The sequence below is a fragment of the Heterodontus francisci genome, chromosome 17 (assembly GCF_036365525.1).
Source record: "Heterodontus francisci isolate sHetFra1 chromosome 17, sHetFra1.hap1, whole genome shotgun sequence".
In the NCBI taxonomy this organism is placed as follows: domain Eukaryota; kingdom Metazoa; phylum Chordata; class Chondrichthyes; order Heterodontiformes; family Heterodontidae; genus Heterodontus; species Heterodontus francisci.
This window is the reverse complement of record NC_090387.1, coordinates 45,512,647-45,528,422: the sequence shown is the minus strand read 5'-3', so window position 1 is coordinate 45,528,422 and position 15,776 is coordinate 45,512,647.

The following is a 15,776-nucleotide window of genomic DNA, read 5'->3' as shown; positions in this document are numbered from 1 at the left end:
TTACTGCTTTTAAAGGAGAACTAACTTCTCAATAAGTCGGATGAGAAACACATCTTATTGCAGCTGGATTCAGTGTGGTGGTGTGAAATTGAAGTGTTATATGGCCATTTGAATCTTGCAAAAACTGGAAGGGGATATTGGTTCCTTCATTAGATGTATTACCTCTCCAGTGGTTTGGAATTTTCAGGTGTAGTTAATTTGTGTAATGGAAAGAAGCAAACATACAATGTTATAACGTTATGGATCAGATTGTTACACTGGTAATTACAAATGAATCATAGGATTGCTGGTGAAAATTGATGCCTATATTGCCCTATACCAGCAATAAATTTTACCTGATCAAATTTTCCAAATATTTATATTCCCAAAAATATAACATCCATTAATTCATGTAACAACATAACACATATGCATAAAAGGCTTAATTAACACACATACTATGTTCTTCTAATATAACTAATATGCAGGGTTATTATAACTTGTTTTGTAGCAGGATGCTAACTGTGAATGCGAAACAGCTCTATGAAAAGGAAAAGGTGCCGCACATAGTCAGTCACTCAATGGTTGTAGAAAGATCTAGGCCTAGAAATTTGATCATGTTGTGCCCATTTTACAGGTGTAAAATGTGATGTGTGTGCGCTTATTCTGCATGAGGAGTATGCTGGCCACCATATTAAATCGGGGTCCTCTATGGCCATCTTCTTGGGCTGTTAGTTAACTTCTGGGAGCTGGATTTTACCAGTCTATTGGAGATGAGCTTGGAGGTGGGAGGATGGTAAAACTGAAGCTGAATGCGTCAGGAAGGAAACCCACCGCCTCCATGTCGTGACAGGATATTACAAAATGTGGCTGGGCTGGCAGGAGCAGATCGCGCTGGAGCGAGGTTGGAGATAATTAAGCCTGTTAAACAAGCAAATAACAGCGCTTTTACAAGGTTTTTCTAATTTTTCCATGGGTGCACAGGAAGAATGGAGCTTCTGACCCTAACCAGGTGGAGGCTTAGTGGGATGTCAGTGTTGGTTCTTCTGGGGATATTCCAGTCTGTGGCTCATTGCAGCTTCAAGATGGTCAGTAATGCCATGTTCAAGAGGGCCAGCCAATATGCATGTTTATGCTCTCATCCAGACAATCAAGCTGAGGTGGCAATAGGATTAGAGGCCGTCACTGGACTCCCCCAGGTGCAGGGTGCCATCGACTGCATGTATATGTCCATCAAGGCTCCAGGCAGTGGCCTTCATCAACAGGAATGGCTTCCACTTGTTCAATGTACAACTGGTCTGCAACCACTTCAAACGGATCCTTCAGATCCTTGTGCAAGATTCCAGGAAGTTGCCACGGTGATTGCATACTAAGGCAATTCCAGGTGTGCGACCTTTTCCAGCCCCCCCATGTGCTGTCAAGGATGGATACTGGCCTATAAGGGCGACCCAATGAAGAGATGGCTGCTGACGCCTTTGAGGAACTCAAGCATAAATGCAGAGGAGAGATACAACAGCTGCCACGGCACAACTCGAGCAACCATTGAGCTGGCCATTGGCCTTCTGAAAATGGAGTTCAGATGCCTTGGTGGACCCCCTTGATATATTCCAGCAAGGGTCTTGCAAATCGTGGTGGTGTGCTGTGCTTTGCACAACCTGGCGTTACAGAGGGGAGAAGCATTGAACAGTGCAGACATTTCCCAAGCATTATGAGCTCTCTTCTGCAAACACATAATACATTTGTATTGTTAGTACCCATCAAAGAGAAGCATGACTCCTATGTTGCTGGCAGCCTGACTGTCTAATGTGATACCACAGGCAAGCCTCTTGCATGAAGCCAATCAGCACTGGCTGTGCAGGAGTCGTCTCTGCCTGACTGGTGTCCTGCACAGAGAGACTGACATGCATCTAACAGCCAATGCTGATGCCTGGGCATTTCGACTGACAGGGTGGGCACCCCCTTCTCCTCTCTTTTATTCACCTTCAGTCACATGCAAGGCTGCCAGCTTAATATTATGCACTGCACTCACCTTGCCAGAGCACATCAAGTCATTGACCCATTTTCGGTGCTGCAGTCAGGTACGAGGGACAACTCCACAGTTGCTGACTACCTCTGCATCCTTCATCCAGGCCTGTTTGTTCTACCATGCTGTTGTCCTGTGAGAACAGCACTTCCCTTCACTTCCTTATAGCCTGGAGGAATACCTCCAGGGAGGCATCACTGAATCTTGGGGGGACCCTTGATCGACCTTTGGCCATCTCTTTGACTTGCACTGATGCCAGGGCGCTCTCACTGTGCCGTCCAAAGCTGCTGCATTATCCTGTGCTGCTGTGTGGTTTTTAAAAGTGGTGCCAGCAATTGACACTCTGGAATTGTCCCTCACCCTCCCGGTCTCACTGGATGCCTTCCCCACACGCCAGCCCTTAATTGGCCAGCCTTGATAAAAAAGGGCGTGAAACTCCGCCCACCTGGCCTCACCACCTGCTTTCAGCTCCAGTGGCAGGAGTTGCTGCCTTCATGTAAAAAACCGTCCCAGGTCTTTTTTTAAAATGATTTTTTACATTTAATAAGAAATTCTAACTTTAACAACGTTTTGCTGGTTCTGGGATTTTTTTCAGCCTTGAAGACAGTTTTATTTCAGTCATGGGTGTTCTGGTAGAGTTGCCTTCGGGCTGAGAGGTGGAGGGTACACCCAGGAAGATAGGAGAGAGGAGGAGCAGCTGGGAGAAGTAGGAGAAGGAGGGCATTGTGCAGGAAGCTTTATAAAACAGGTCTGCACTGTGGAGCAATGCATGAAGCTTCAGCACTTCATCTTTCAGGCCATCACCCAGCTATTTCACCTAGTGCAGCAACAACTGAAGCCTCAAACCAGGGCATGGACAGCACCGTCTGCAGATATCAAGGTCATTGTGGCCCTTAACACTGTCAACACTGGCCCCTGAGCCAAGATGGCTACCATCTAAACTTCCATGGCAGCCACGTGAGTAACCATGGAAGCTCTCAGAGGAGGCTGCATCATGGTGGCCACCATTATTGTATTTAAGGATCCAATTCTCTCACCATCTTGGACAGAATGGTTTCTATGCTCCATGTCTGATGTCCCAGCACAAGTTGGAGCTGGACTTCTTCATGCTTTGAGCCATTAGGTGCAAGCTCACTGACAGGCTGCCCTGTGCACCTAACATTTCCTGTTGTATGCTCATTAGCATCCTTTGGTAGTCAGGGCCCCCAAAGCCAGTATCTGAGTCCTCTTCTAATCCCACTGAATGGCCAGAAAAGGCATCTGTCTCCATTGTATCATACAGTCTGCAGTACTGTTTCCATTGGAATCACTTTCCTTCAGAACTTACTTGATGTCACTATGTTTTTTGTACCTCCTTTATCGGCCTTGTTGGAGACACCAGAATATTGCTTTGGGTTAGCTTCTCCAAAACATGAATTAGGCAGGTTTTGGTGCCAATGTGAAAGAAGGCACCCCAAAGCTAATGAAGTACTGTTGTAATGTCAATTCTAATGAGGAACCCGCACTACATCCACCATTACTGCAACAGGGCAGTTGGTAAATCAAGCTTTCCTCCTGCATCGAGATCCCAGAATAACTCCAAAAACTTCACCTTCAAAGCTGGTGTGTGCCACAGCTGCACTTCTGTCAACTATTAGGATTGAAGGCAATTAGGAGCTAAGCATGCCCAAATAGTGTTCACTTACTTTTATGTCACTGATGTGTTTAGCATGGGAAGCCTGTCACTCCAGAATTGGCCTTTATAGCCACTCCAGGCGCTGCTTCACAAACCACTGACCACCTCCAGGCGCGTATCCATTGTCTCTCGAGATAAGGAGGCCCAAAAGAAGAAAAGAAGGTGCCAATGTGAAAGAAGGCACCCCAAAGCTAATGAAGTACTGTTGTAATGTCAATTCTAATGAGGAACCCGCACTACATCCACCATTACTGCAACAGGGCAGTTGGTAAATCAAGCTTTCCTCCTGCATCGAGATCCCAGAATAACTCCAAAAACTTCACCTTCAAAGCTGGTGTGTGCCACAGCTGCACTTCTGTCAACTATTAGGATTGAAGGCAATTAGGAGCTAAGCATGCCCAAATAGTGTTCACTTACTTTTATGTCACTGATGTGTTTAGCATGGGAAGTATGATTCACAGCCAGCAGCTGTATCATGGCTGCACTGGTGATTATGAATTCCTTTCTTTAGTGGCATTGCTGTCAGCTCCTAAAGTGGAGAACTTAGTCCTCTGGCTTCACCAGAAAGTCTGTTTCCTTTCTAACCAGCAGAACAATGTGTATATGTGTCTAATGTGTCTGCATTTTCTGGTTACTGCTTACAAAACAGAATAAAATAGAATAATTTGCTTGGATGAATACAACTCCAACAACACTCAAGAAGCTCAATGTCATCCAGAACAAAGCATCCCACTTGATTGGCACCCCAACCACCACCTTAAGCATTCCCCATCACCTGCAGGTACCCGTCCAAGTCACACACCATGCTGACTTGGAAATATATCAGTGTTCCTTCACTGTCCCTAGGTCAAAATCCTGTAACTCTCTCCCTGTGAGTGTACCTACACTACATGAACTGCTGTGGTTCAAGAAGGCTGTTCACCACCACCTTCTCAAGGGCAATTAGGGATGGGCAATACATGCTGGCCTGGCCAATGACACCCACATCCCATGAAAGAATTTTTGAAAAACAGCGCAAGGTAATGCAGGCAGCATGCAAACCTCATGCTGCCTGTGCATATCCATGGTTGCGGCATGCAGCCCAGCGCTGGCTGCACACTCAACAGGGGACCCAAATTCAGTGAAGCTAACATGAGTTAAAGTTAGCCCCCACTTTTTAAAGCTAGTGTGCACCTAAGTGTCTCAAAGCATGTTTCTCACAAGGAATAAAGAGGAGCAATGGAGCAGCAGGCCAGAGACAGGACTCTCAGGTTCTCTGATACAGCACTGGAGACATTAGTCCAGGAGGTGAAAATGAAGACAGATGTCACGTTTCTGCAGGGAGCCAGGAGGCCCTCAAGAAACACATTGTGAAGGGAATGTCAAGATAACCAAGGAGATCAATTCAAGGAGTATGGCTCTGAGGACCTGGCTGGAGTTCTGGAAAAAGTTCAATGATCTCACATGAGTGATCAAGGTAATTGAATGCATCTTTAAATGACATCTCCCACCCACTGCACCACCAACCTCACACACTGCTAAATGCAACAAACCCACATCATTCACACATCAACAATTTTCAACAATCTGGACTCACGCCTAACATTTATCTGCTCCGACTTACCCTCACACACTTACCACTGCTACAAGCCTCACTCCCACATCCCACAGCTTCCACATACTTCCAGCTATTCTTTTTTGATAGGCACATCACCCAAACACATCGCAACACACTCACTGACACTCTTCCCTCTCTCTTGCAGGACAGAAGGAAGCAGCAGCGAACCGGGGGGGGGGACAGGGACACCTGCATCACTTGGGCGTCTTAGAGGAGATGGTGCTCTGAATTATTTGCACGGCAGTGTCTGAGGCCATTGAAACTGGTGTCGCTGAGAACATCCCAGATGATGATATGTTCCTGCCTTAGGCACTTTCTCAAATCCACTGTTACCCTCATCCTATATCTGGCATGGATCGCCTGCTTTCCAACCAAACCCATTTCCATCACCCCAACTCTCTGCATTTATGCTTTCAGGTACCCCAGAACTGCAACTGGCCATCCAGTGCAGCCTCACAATGATGGGTGCAAATATTGGCAGATATCTGATGAAGAGGCATCATGACATGATCTAACACTCGTAGCCACCAGCTCAGATACTCGCACTGCATTTACTTTAGAGGCTAGTATAGAGGTGGGATCAGCATGTAGTCAGTTACCGGGCATGAGTGGTTTGCAGCCAGGCCAGGGGGAAAGAGTGGCGTGTGTGCCAGCTCACCAGACGGTGAGGTTGCAGATGCGCTTTGCTACAGAGGACTTAGATGAGGAATTTGATGGAGTAAAGGAGAAGGCTGATGGGCATGCACATTGACATTCTTAGTGCATTGGCAGGCCTGTCACAGAGCCTGTTGTCACTGTCAAGGAGCATGGAGGAATCCGTCTCCATCTTGGCACTGGGTTTTATGCAGAGCTTGGAGACTATCCTTTCCAGTGTGGAAATGGTAGACAATTCCATGATAGCACTTGTGAACCCAGTCATAATGCAGTGTCTGGTGGTCAATGTTTCAGCTTCCATTGCAGCTCAAGCAGGGGTCACCAAATGTCCGAGTGCTGCAGTAGAAGCTCAGACTAAGATCATGAGATCTCTGCTTGCTACCACACAAGCCCAGCTTGGTGTCATGCAAGCTTAGACTGCTGTTATCATGGCTGCAGACACCAGTGTTCAAAGAGGCTTGCAGGATCTCACAGCAGTCCATCAATCTGAGCTTCAGCAGATTACTAGGACTGCTGAGGTGCTGTAGCATGGAGCATGAACCTGCTGTCCTCGCTCAAGATGACAGCATTTGTCTTCCCACCATTGCCTCTCAGCCTGCTAGCCCAGACTGCTGCTGCCCATGCTAAGATGGTGCAGTCTGAAGTCAGGCCTTCAAGCTCAGAATTGCTCAGAGTCATGTTACAACGTCATTTATTTATTTAGTGATACAGCACTGAAACAGGCCGAGTCTGTGCCGACCAACAACCACCCATTTATACTAATCCTACATTAATCCCATATTCCCTACCACCTACCTACACTAGGGGCAATTTACAAAGGCCAATTTACCTAACAACCTGCTAGTCTTTGGCTGTGGGAGGAAACCGGAGCACCCGGCGGAAACCCACACAGTCACAGGGAGAACTTACAAACTCCGCACAGGCAGTACCCAGAACTGAACCTGGGTCACTGGAGCTGTGAGGCTGCGGTGCTAACCACTTTACCACTGTGCCGCCCACTGTGTCATCTGCAGTCTCCCCAGCTGAAAGTCAGCAGCCTTCCACCAGCCATGCCACAGCCACTGTGATAGCACTGTGTAGGAGCACTAGGTCAGGCAAAGGCACTCGTAAGACAAGCAATAAGGAAAAGCACAAGGGTGAATAATTTTGTATGTATTATTGGAAATGTAGTTGATAAGATTGTAATGGAATTTTTTGTGGTATCTTATTTCAGGATTTAAGCCAAGAGGAAGCCTTGATGGTCCGTAGCAAAGGATGGAAAGATGGGGAATTGTGGAGCAATGGTGATGTGGGGACGTTTTCAGGGCAACTGGAGTCTGAGGAGCTGCTCACAGACAGCCTGATCAGAGCAATGGTGTCCCCAAAGCCTCCTTTCTCCTCTCCTCCTGCTCTTCCTCCCTCTGAGGTTGTTGTTGAGGGCAGTACCCTCATGAGAGTGAGGTTGTGTAGAATGCAGCCGACCACCATAAATTTGGAGACATGCACTGGAGAGTATTGCAGGGCACCACCTGAGCAGTTCACGCAGTGGAATCGTTCTTTCAAAATGCTGATGGATTGCTCCACAATGTTCCTGGAGGCAGCATGGCTCTCATTACATACATGTTGTCCACATGCGGCAGGAAGTCATGAGCCACATGTAGAGAGCATAGCCCTTGTCACCAAGCAGCCAACCACTGGTTCATCATGGTGGTTTGAACATGGTGGAAACAGCATACTGGTGCAGGATAAAAGAATTGTGGCTATTGCCAATACAGGTATTTACCAACATGATGTTCTGTACATGGTTGCATATCAACCACATATTAAGGGAGTGGTACCATTTGCGATTGGGGTACATCACCCTGTTGCGATGTGGTGCCTACAGAACCACATGCATGCAGTTGATGACTCCCTGCAACACTGGGAATCCTGCCACCCAGGTAAAGCTGCATGCCCGTTCCTCCCATAAGCCCCCTTTCTTTGTGTACAGGGCCTCAGTGACCTCCCTGACATAGTAATACATGGTGAACTGAGATATGGTGGTGATGTCACCAACTTCCACCTGGAAGGATCCTAAGGTGTAGAAATCAAGTGCGACTGCGACCTTGATGGCCACTGGCAGCGACATCCTTGCCCTGCTCTGCAGTTTGTTGGAGGTGGTGGTACAGTTCAGCCACCACCTCCTTAGTGGATCATAGCTGCCTCAGATACTGCTCTCTGAAGACCATAGGTGGGTATGGCCTTCTGTTGAGAGCCCTCCTCCTCCTCCCTCTGTGCACAGCTTCCACTCTCTGCTGCCTATGCTGCCTATGCTCCCCATCTCCCTGTTGTGCTGCAGCCCGAGGGACTCTAACTATAGCCTCCATGAGTGATAGCAATTTTTCTGCTCAGAAGCCTTGAAACTCCACTGAACTTGCTGCAAAAGCCTAGCACCGCTCCCTTCTGACTCCAACAATTTGTGAGAATTCCTCTAATAACACAGTGCACAGTATTTCCACTAACAATGCAGCAACAAAAGGAAGTCAAGAGCACTTCACCTGAAAGTCCCATGCTGGTGCCTTTAAGTAGTACTAGTGGGGTGGTCCTTCATGCAGCTGAATGCATGTTCAGCTGTGAGTATTTATGACAGGGCATTATCAGGTCTTGTGAGGTTCAAAATGGCAGGTTGAGCACCAAATCAGCTGACTGATGTCACAATCTTCCCACTGTGCAGGCTTCCAGCACATGCACAGTTTGCCCACATTATCGTTATTGCTATTACTGAGACTTGGTTGAGGGAAGGGCATGATTGGCAACTAAATATCCCAGGATATCGATGCTTCAGGCGGGATAGAGAGGGAGGTAAAAGGGGTGGAGGAGTTGCATTACTGGTCAAAGAGGATATCACAGCTGTGCTGAAGGAGGGCACTATGGAGGACTCGAGCAGTGAGGCAATATGGACAGAACTCAGAAATAGGAAGGGTGCGGTAACAATGTTGGGGCTGTACTACAGGCCTCCCAACAGCGAGCGTGAGATAGAGGTACAAATATGTAAACAGATTATGGAAAGATGTAGGAGCAACAGGGTGGTGGTGATAGGAGATTTTAATTTTCCCAACATTGACTGGGATTCGCTTAGTGTTAGAGGTCCAGATGGAGCAGAATTTGTAAGGAGCATCCAGGAGGGTTTTCTAGAGCAGTATGTAAATAGTCCAACTCGGGAAGGGGCCATACTGGACCTGGTGTTGGGGAATGAGCCCGGCCAGGTGGTTGAAGTTTCAGTAGGGGACTACTTTGGGAATAGTGATCACAATTCCGTAAGCTTTAAAATACTCATGGACAAAGACGAGAGTGGTCCAAAAGGGAGAGTGCTAAATTGGGGGAAGGCCAACTACACCAAAATTCGGCAGGAGCTGGGAAATGTAGATTGGGAGCAGCTGTTTGAAGGTAAATCCACATGTGATATGTGGGAGACTTTTAAAGAGAGGTTGATTAGCGTGCAGGAGAGACATGTTCCTGTGAAAATGAGGGATAGAAATGGCAAGATTAGGGAACCATGGATGACAGGTGAAATTGTGAGACTAGCTAAGAGGAAAAAGGAAGCATACATAAGGTCTAGGCGGCTGATGAAAGACGAAGCTTTGAAAGAATATCGGGAATGTAGGACCAATCTGAAACGAGGAATTAAGAGGGCTAAAAGGGGTCATGAAATATCTTTAGCAAACAGGGTTAAGGAAAATCCCAAAGCCTTTTATTCATATATAAGGAGAAAGAGGGTAACTAGAGAAAGGATTGGCCCACTAAAGGACAAAGGAGGAATGTTATGCTTGGACTCAGAGAAAATGGGTGAGATTCTAAACGAGTACTTTGCATCGGTATTCACCGAGGAGAGGGACATGACGGATGTTGAGGTTAGGAACAGATGTTTGATTACTCTAGGTCAAGTCGGCATAAGGAGGGAGGAAGTGTTGGGTATTCTAAAGGGCATTAAGATGGACAAGTCCCCAGGTCCGGATGGGATCTATCCCAGGTTACTGAGGGAAGCGAGAGAGGAAATAGCTGGGGCCTTAACAGATATCTTTGCAGCATCCTTAAACACGGGTGCGGTCCCGGAGGACTGGAGAATTGCTAATGTTGTCCCCTTGTTTAAGAAGGGTAGCAGGGATAATCCAGGTAATTATAGACCGGTGAGCCTGACGTCAGTGGTAGGGAAGCTGCTGGAGAAGATACTGAGGGATAGGATCTATTCCCATTTGGAAGAAAATGGGCTCATCAGTGATAGGCAACATGGTTTTGTGCAGGGAAGGTCATGTCTTACCAACTTAATAGAATTCTTTGAGGAAGTGACAAAGTTGATTGATGAGGGAAGGGCTGTCGATGTCATATACATGGACTTCAGTAAGGCGTTTGATAAGGTTCCCCATGGCAGGCTGATGGAGAAAGTGAAGGCGCTTGGGGTCCAAGGTGTACTAGCTAGATGGATAAAGAACTGGCTGGGCAACAGGAGACAGAGAGTAGCAGTAGAAGGGAGTTTCTCAAAATGGAGACGTGTGACCAGTGGTGTTCCACAGGGATCCGTGCTGGGACCACTGTTGTTTGTGATATACATTAATGATTTGGAGGAAAGTATAGGTGGACTGATTAGCAAATTTGCAGACGACACTAAGATTGGTGGAGTAGCAGATAGTGAAGGGGACTGTCAGAGAATACAGCAGAATATAGATAGATTGGAGAGTTGGGCAGAGAAATGGCAGATGGAGTTCAATCAGGGCAAATGCGAGGTGATGCATTTTGGAAGATCCAATTCAAGAGTGAACTATACAGTAAATGGAAAAGTCCTGGGGAAAATTGATGTCCAGAGAGATTTGGGTGTTCAGGTCCACTGTTCCCTGAAGGTGGCAACGCAGGTAAATAGAGTGGTCAAGAAGGCATACGGCATGCTTTCCTTCATCGGACGGGGCATTGAGTACAAGAGTTGGCAGGTCATGTTACAGTTGTATAGGACTTTGGTTCGGCCACATTTGGAATACTGCGTACAGTTCTGGTCGCCACATTATCAAAAGGATGTGGATGCTTTGGAGAGGGTGCAGAGGAGGTTCACCAGGATGTTGCCTGGTATGGAGGGCGCTAGCTATGAAGAGAGGTTGAGCAGATTAGGATTATTTTCATTAGAAAGACGGAGGTTGAGGGGGGACCTGATTGAGGTGTACAAAATCATGAGAGGTATAGACAGGGTGGATAGCAAGAGGCTTTTTCCCAGAGTGGGGGTTTCAATTACTAGAGGACACGAGTTCAAAGTGAAAGGGGAAAAGTTTAGGGGGGATATGCGTGGAAAGTTCTTTACGCAGAGGGTGGTGGGCACCTGGAACGCATTGCCAGCGGAGGTGGTAGATGCGGGCACGATGGAGTCTTTTAAGATGTATCTAGACAGATACATGAATGGGCAGGAAGAAAAGAGATACAGAACCTTAGAAAATAGGCGACATGTTTAGAGAGAGGATCTGGATCGGCGCAGGCTTGGAAGGCCGAAGGGCCTGTTCCTGTGCTGTAATTATCTTTGTTCTTTGTTCTTTGTTCTATCACCCTTCCTAAAATGCTGATTGACATGGGCCATGCCAGAAGTGGATTGACTGTTATTTGCAGCCCTTCTGAGCTCCAGTGCCGACACTAGCAGCATTACAGAGCCTAATTTTTGCAGCCATTATGCTGTCTGATTTATTTTCTGCCATTTCTATTTCCCTTGATTGTATATACCTTTGGCGTATTAAAGGACTCTATCCATCACTACCAGCATTATTACTAGCACAGAGGTGTGGAAACTTATTTTTCCTAAATGAAGTGACTCTGGCTTGATGACCTTGTTATCATCCATTGAACTGCCACTGCTTCAGTGTAATATAAACTGTGTATTTATAATTTTCACAACTTTTGAAGTTGACATCTAAAGGTAATATCAAATTTTCAAAAGTTACAGGATGGGTCCCAGTAGCATGAACAAATAATTCTTCAACTAAACAGCATAGAAAATGTTATTTTTGCAGTTTAACAATTTTTCTGAAGCAGCAGTCTGCTGTTAGCTCATCTGTTGCTGAAACCATTAGCCATGCTTTTATAACCTCTAGCCTTGACTATTCCAATGCTCTTTGCCAGCATCACATCTTCTACACTACATAAACTTGAGCTCATCCAAAAGTCTACTGCCCACATACTAACTCAAACCAAGTCCCTTCACCCATCGATGACCTACATTGGCTTCCTTCAATTTTAAAAGTCTCATCCTTGCTTTAACCCTTCCATGACCTTGCCTCTCACTATTTCTATAGCTTCTGTGGCTCTACAAGCCTTTGAGATCTCTGTGTTCCTCCAGTACTGGCCTCTTGTGCATCACCAATTTTAAACACTGCCTTCAGCTGCCTAGGCCTTAAGCTCGAGAATTTTCTCCCTAAACCTCTCCACCTCTCCTCCTGTCTTTCCTCCTTTAAGAACTCCTAAACTGTCCAAGCTTTTGGTCAGCTGTCCTAATATTTCCCTTTGTGGCTTGGTGTCAACTTTTGCTTGATATCACTCCTATTTACTTCCTTGGGACATCTCACTACTTTAAAAGTACCTGCACTCCTCTAATTCTGGCCTCTTGAGCATTCCCGATTTTAAGCACTCCACCACTGGTGGCCGTGCCTTCAGTCGCCTAGGCCCTAAGCTCTGGAGTTCCCTTTGTAAACCTGACCACCTCTCTACCTCTCTTTCCTCCTTCCTCTTTTCCCCGCCTCTTTAGCCAAGCTTTTGGCTATCTGCTCTGATTCTCCTTGGGCGGCTTAATGTCAAATTTTGATTTATAATACTCCTGTGTTGCACCTTGGAATGTTCTATCATGTTAAAAGCTCTATAGAAATACAAGTTGTTATATAATTGCAAGTTGCTATTGTTAACTGTATGAAGCATAATGCTTTTCAAAATGGAACTCTACTAGGAAGGAGTGAAACGTTCAAATATTTGAACTTCAGTTTAGTGTGACATAGCTATTGCTATGAGTCATTAACTTTAAAAATTAGATTGATAGAAAAGCACCCAGCTGGGCCAAATATCACTTCCTCACATACCAGTGATATACTAAACAATGCTGGCATAATAATCACTCACAGCAGGTCAAACCATTCTCTCAGATGTATAAAAAATCCAATACATCTTTAATTTTCCTTTCAACATCAGGAATTCATGTTGTGTTGTGGCTCTACCAAGCTAAAAAAAAAATCAACCTCTGACAAGCACCAGCATTTCTTTTCAAGGTCATATTATTGGTAATACTGTTCCAATCAGGTCTGTACTCTTTGTAAACTGCTGTAAACTCATAAGAAAAAAGTTTTCATCACCTGCATTGACAGTTCTCCTATTCAGTCAAAGTAATTTCATGTTTTATTATACCCTGCCAGATCACACTTCTGAATACACTTTGATGAGAGTGCTCCATATTTAGCCTGACATTGCATCTGGCAATGTCGGGGGGATGAAATTATTCTTGTGTTAAATCTAACAAATCCCCTAAGTGTGCATTTATTGTGCAGTGATTTGATTTTACCTTTGGTGGATGATTTAACACCTGATGAGCTAGATAGCCCAATGCTCGTCTGCGATAAATGTGATGGGCTCAGGCCATTTTGATAGTCAGGCCGCATTGCCCTTTCACCAGTGAGCTGCCTGCTAGTTTTCAGATGCTGATGAACAGCTCAACAATGAGTGAGGCAGATTTTTCAGTGGGCAACATCATAAAAAGAGAGGCTGCTGAGGACATTGGTTTAGCCTCACAGAGGTGAAGCAAAAGAACAGCAATGGCTCAAGTAAGGGCACCAAGATTTTCTAATGCTGTCCTGGAGATATTGGTGCAGTTTCCCCTCCACCAAGACTAGAGTTCTTAGGCAGACCTGGACAGAGATCTCTGACTAGATGAATGGAATCAGCCTTGCCCCCAAGGACAGAGTTTAATGCTCGAAGAAGTTTAATGATCTTACACGATCGGCCAAGGAAAGAATAATTTCTTGTCATGTCTCTTTCTCAGCAGCACATCTTGCTACTTTACTCCTCTCCAATAAACCTACGCACATCACCCTAAACACTGCCATCACTTTTGCACCTGCTTCTACTCTCATTAACCATGGGAACTAAGCCCATCCTCCACCTAGTTTCAGCTGAACTATCAGCAGTCGCACTTGCCCTCACAGCAGGCACATGCAGCATATTGCTGTTACCTGGTTGCGCCAGGAAAGCTATTTACTCATCACTTTTCTGCCACTTCCTACTCAATTACAGCTCCCCATTCTGCCCGTTGCTTTCTCCAGCCTTTAATGGAGCCATTCATTAATAAACTCCACTTTCTTTCTGGACAAGTTGGTGCACAATGCCCAGAACTGGTGTCAAACAGGAGGAGGGACAGCTCAGATTCAGGTCCTGGTGCAATGGAGCAAGAAACCCTCACCATTTGGGGCTCAGGGCATTGGGGATGGAGAGGTGGGAGAATCGACACAGTGGGTACAATGATATCTTCTTTTTCATTCTCCTTGTCCTTGATGTGCATCTATTTCTGGGAGCTGGGCAAACTTGCAATGCCTCACAACTCACACATCTCTGAGGCTCCCTAACCTCACCAGTATTTGCTGAGCATCGATCCTCTCTTGTACTTACAGGTCTTTCTGCAGAATCACGCCCTCCTGAAGAAGGTGAGTCAAGCCAGCCAACTCAAAGTTCAACACGTATCAGCTCAAAAATCAACACTCCAGGTGGGAATGATAATAAGTTAGAGGGGTCTGCACAGGGTGGAAAGGACTGCAGAGGAGAGAAGTCACTGAAGGGTAAGCCTGGGTCCAAGCCCTGCTGAAGAGGGCAGAGATAAAGATCTCAACACCTCAGCCTTTAAGAGAAAGAGACTGAAAGTGCACCATCAGAGAGTGGATGCATTGGACAACCCACCAAGGAACTGCAACATCATTAAAGTATGGAGGAGTCCACCTCGAGCAAAATGAAACATTCATAGAGGAATTGAAAGACACAAAAGATTATTCAATCGGTAAATTTAATCATGTTATTATGAAAAATCTATTTTCTCTTTAATTTTGTTTAAAACCTTATTTAGGACATTAAACATTTACAATTAACTGAGTAAAATAACAAGAATTTTTTTTTTCAAGAAACATATTGAGTGATTCAATGGGTTCAATCACACACTGGGCTGGATATTATGTGCTTGCCGCAGATCTTGACGGCAAGCTTCAAAAACGGGTGGGCTGCACGCCAAACAGCCGCCGTGATCTGAAGCATGGTGGCTCATTTAAATAGCTGGGGCGGGCTGCCCCCCCCCCCCCCCCCACAACAATCACTGCCTGTGATTTAAAGGGCTGTCAGCCCTACAGGCTTATTTAAATATTTAAAGATAGATTGAATTAAATTAAATAGATACATTTCTTTTGCCCCTCTCCCACCCCTAATAAAAATTAAATTAATTATTTGCCCTTCCCACCCCAAAGCCCTTACCTTTACCATCTTCCCTTCCCCCGCAAACTGCACAAACTTTAAACTACCACCCTTCCCGCCATCCCCTAAACCATGATGTTAATTTGACCCCATTCCCCACCGCTTCCTGCACTGATAAACTTACCTCCTGCCCCCTTCCCACCAGTGTTGCGCCTCGTTTGCTCGGACGGGGATCCAAATGCGTGGGAGTGTCAGCTGCTGGCTGAAGATCGCAGCGGATGATCAAGAGGAGGCGTAAGTATATTTAAATTAATTAATTAAATTGAATTAAATATTCATATTGTGGTCCCATCGCCCAGCAGCAGGGAGGCTGCCTTGGTGCCTCGCCGTCACCAGCAGGATCAGGCCGGGCCCTGCCAGCGACGAGGCCA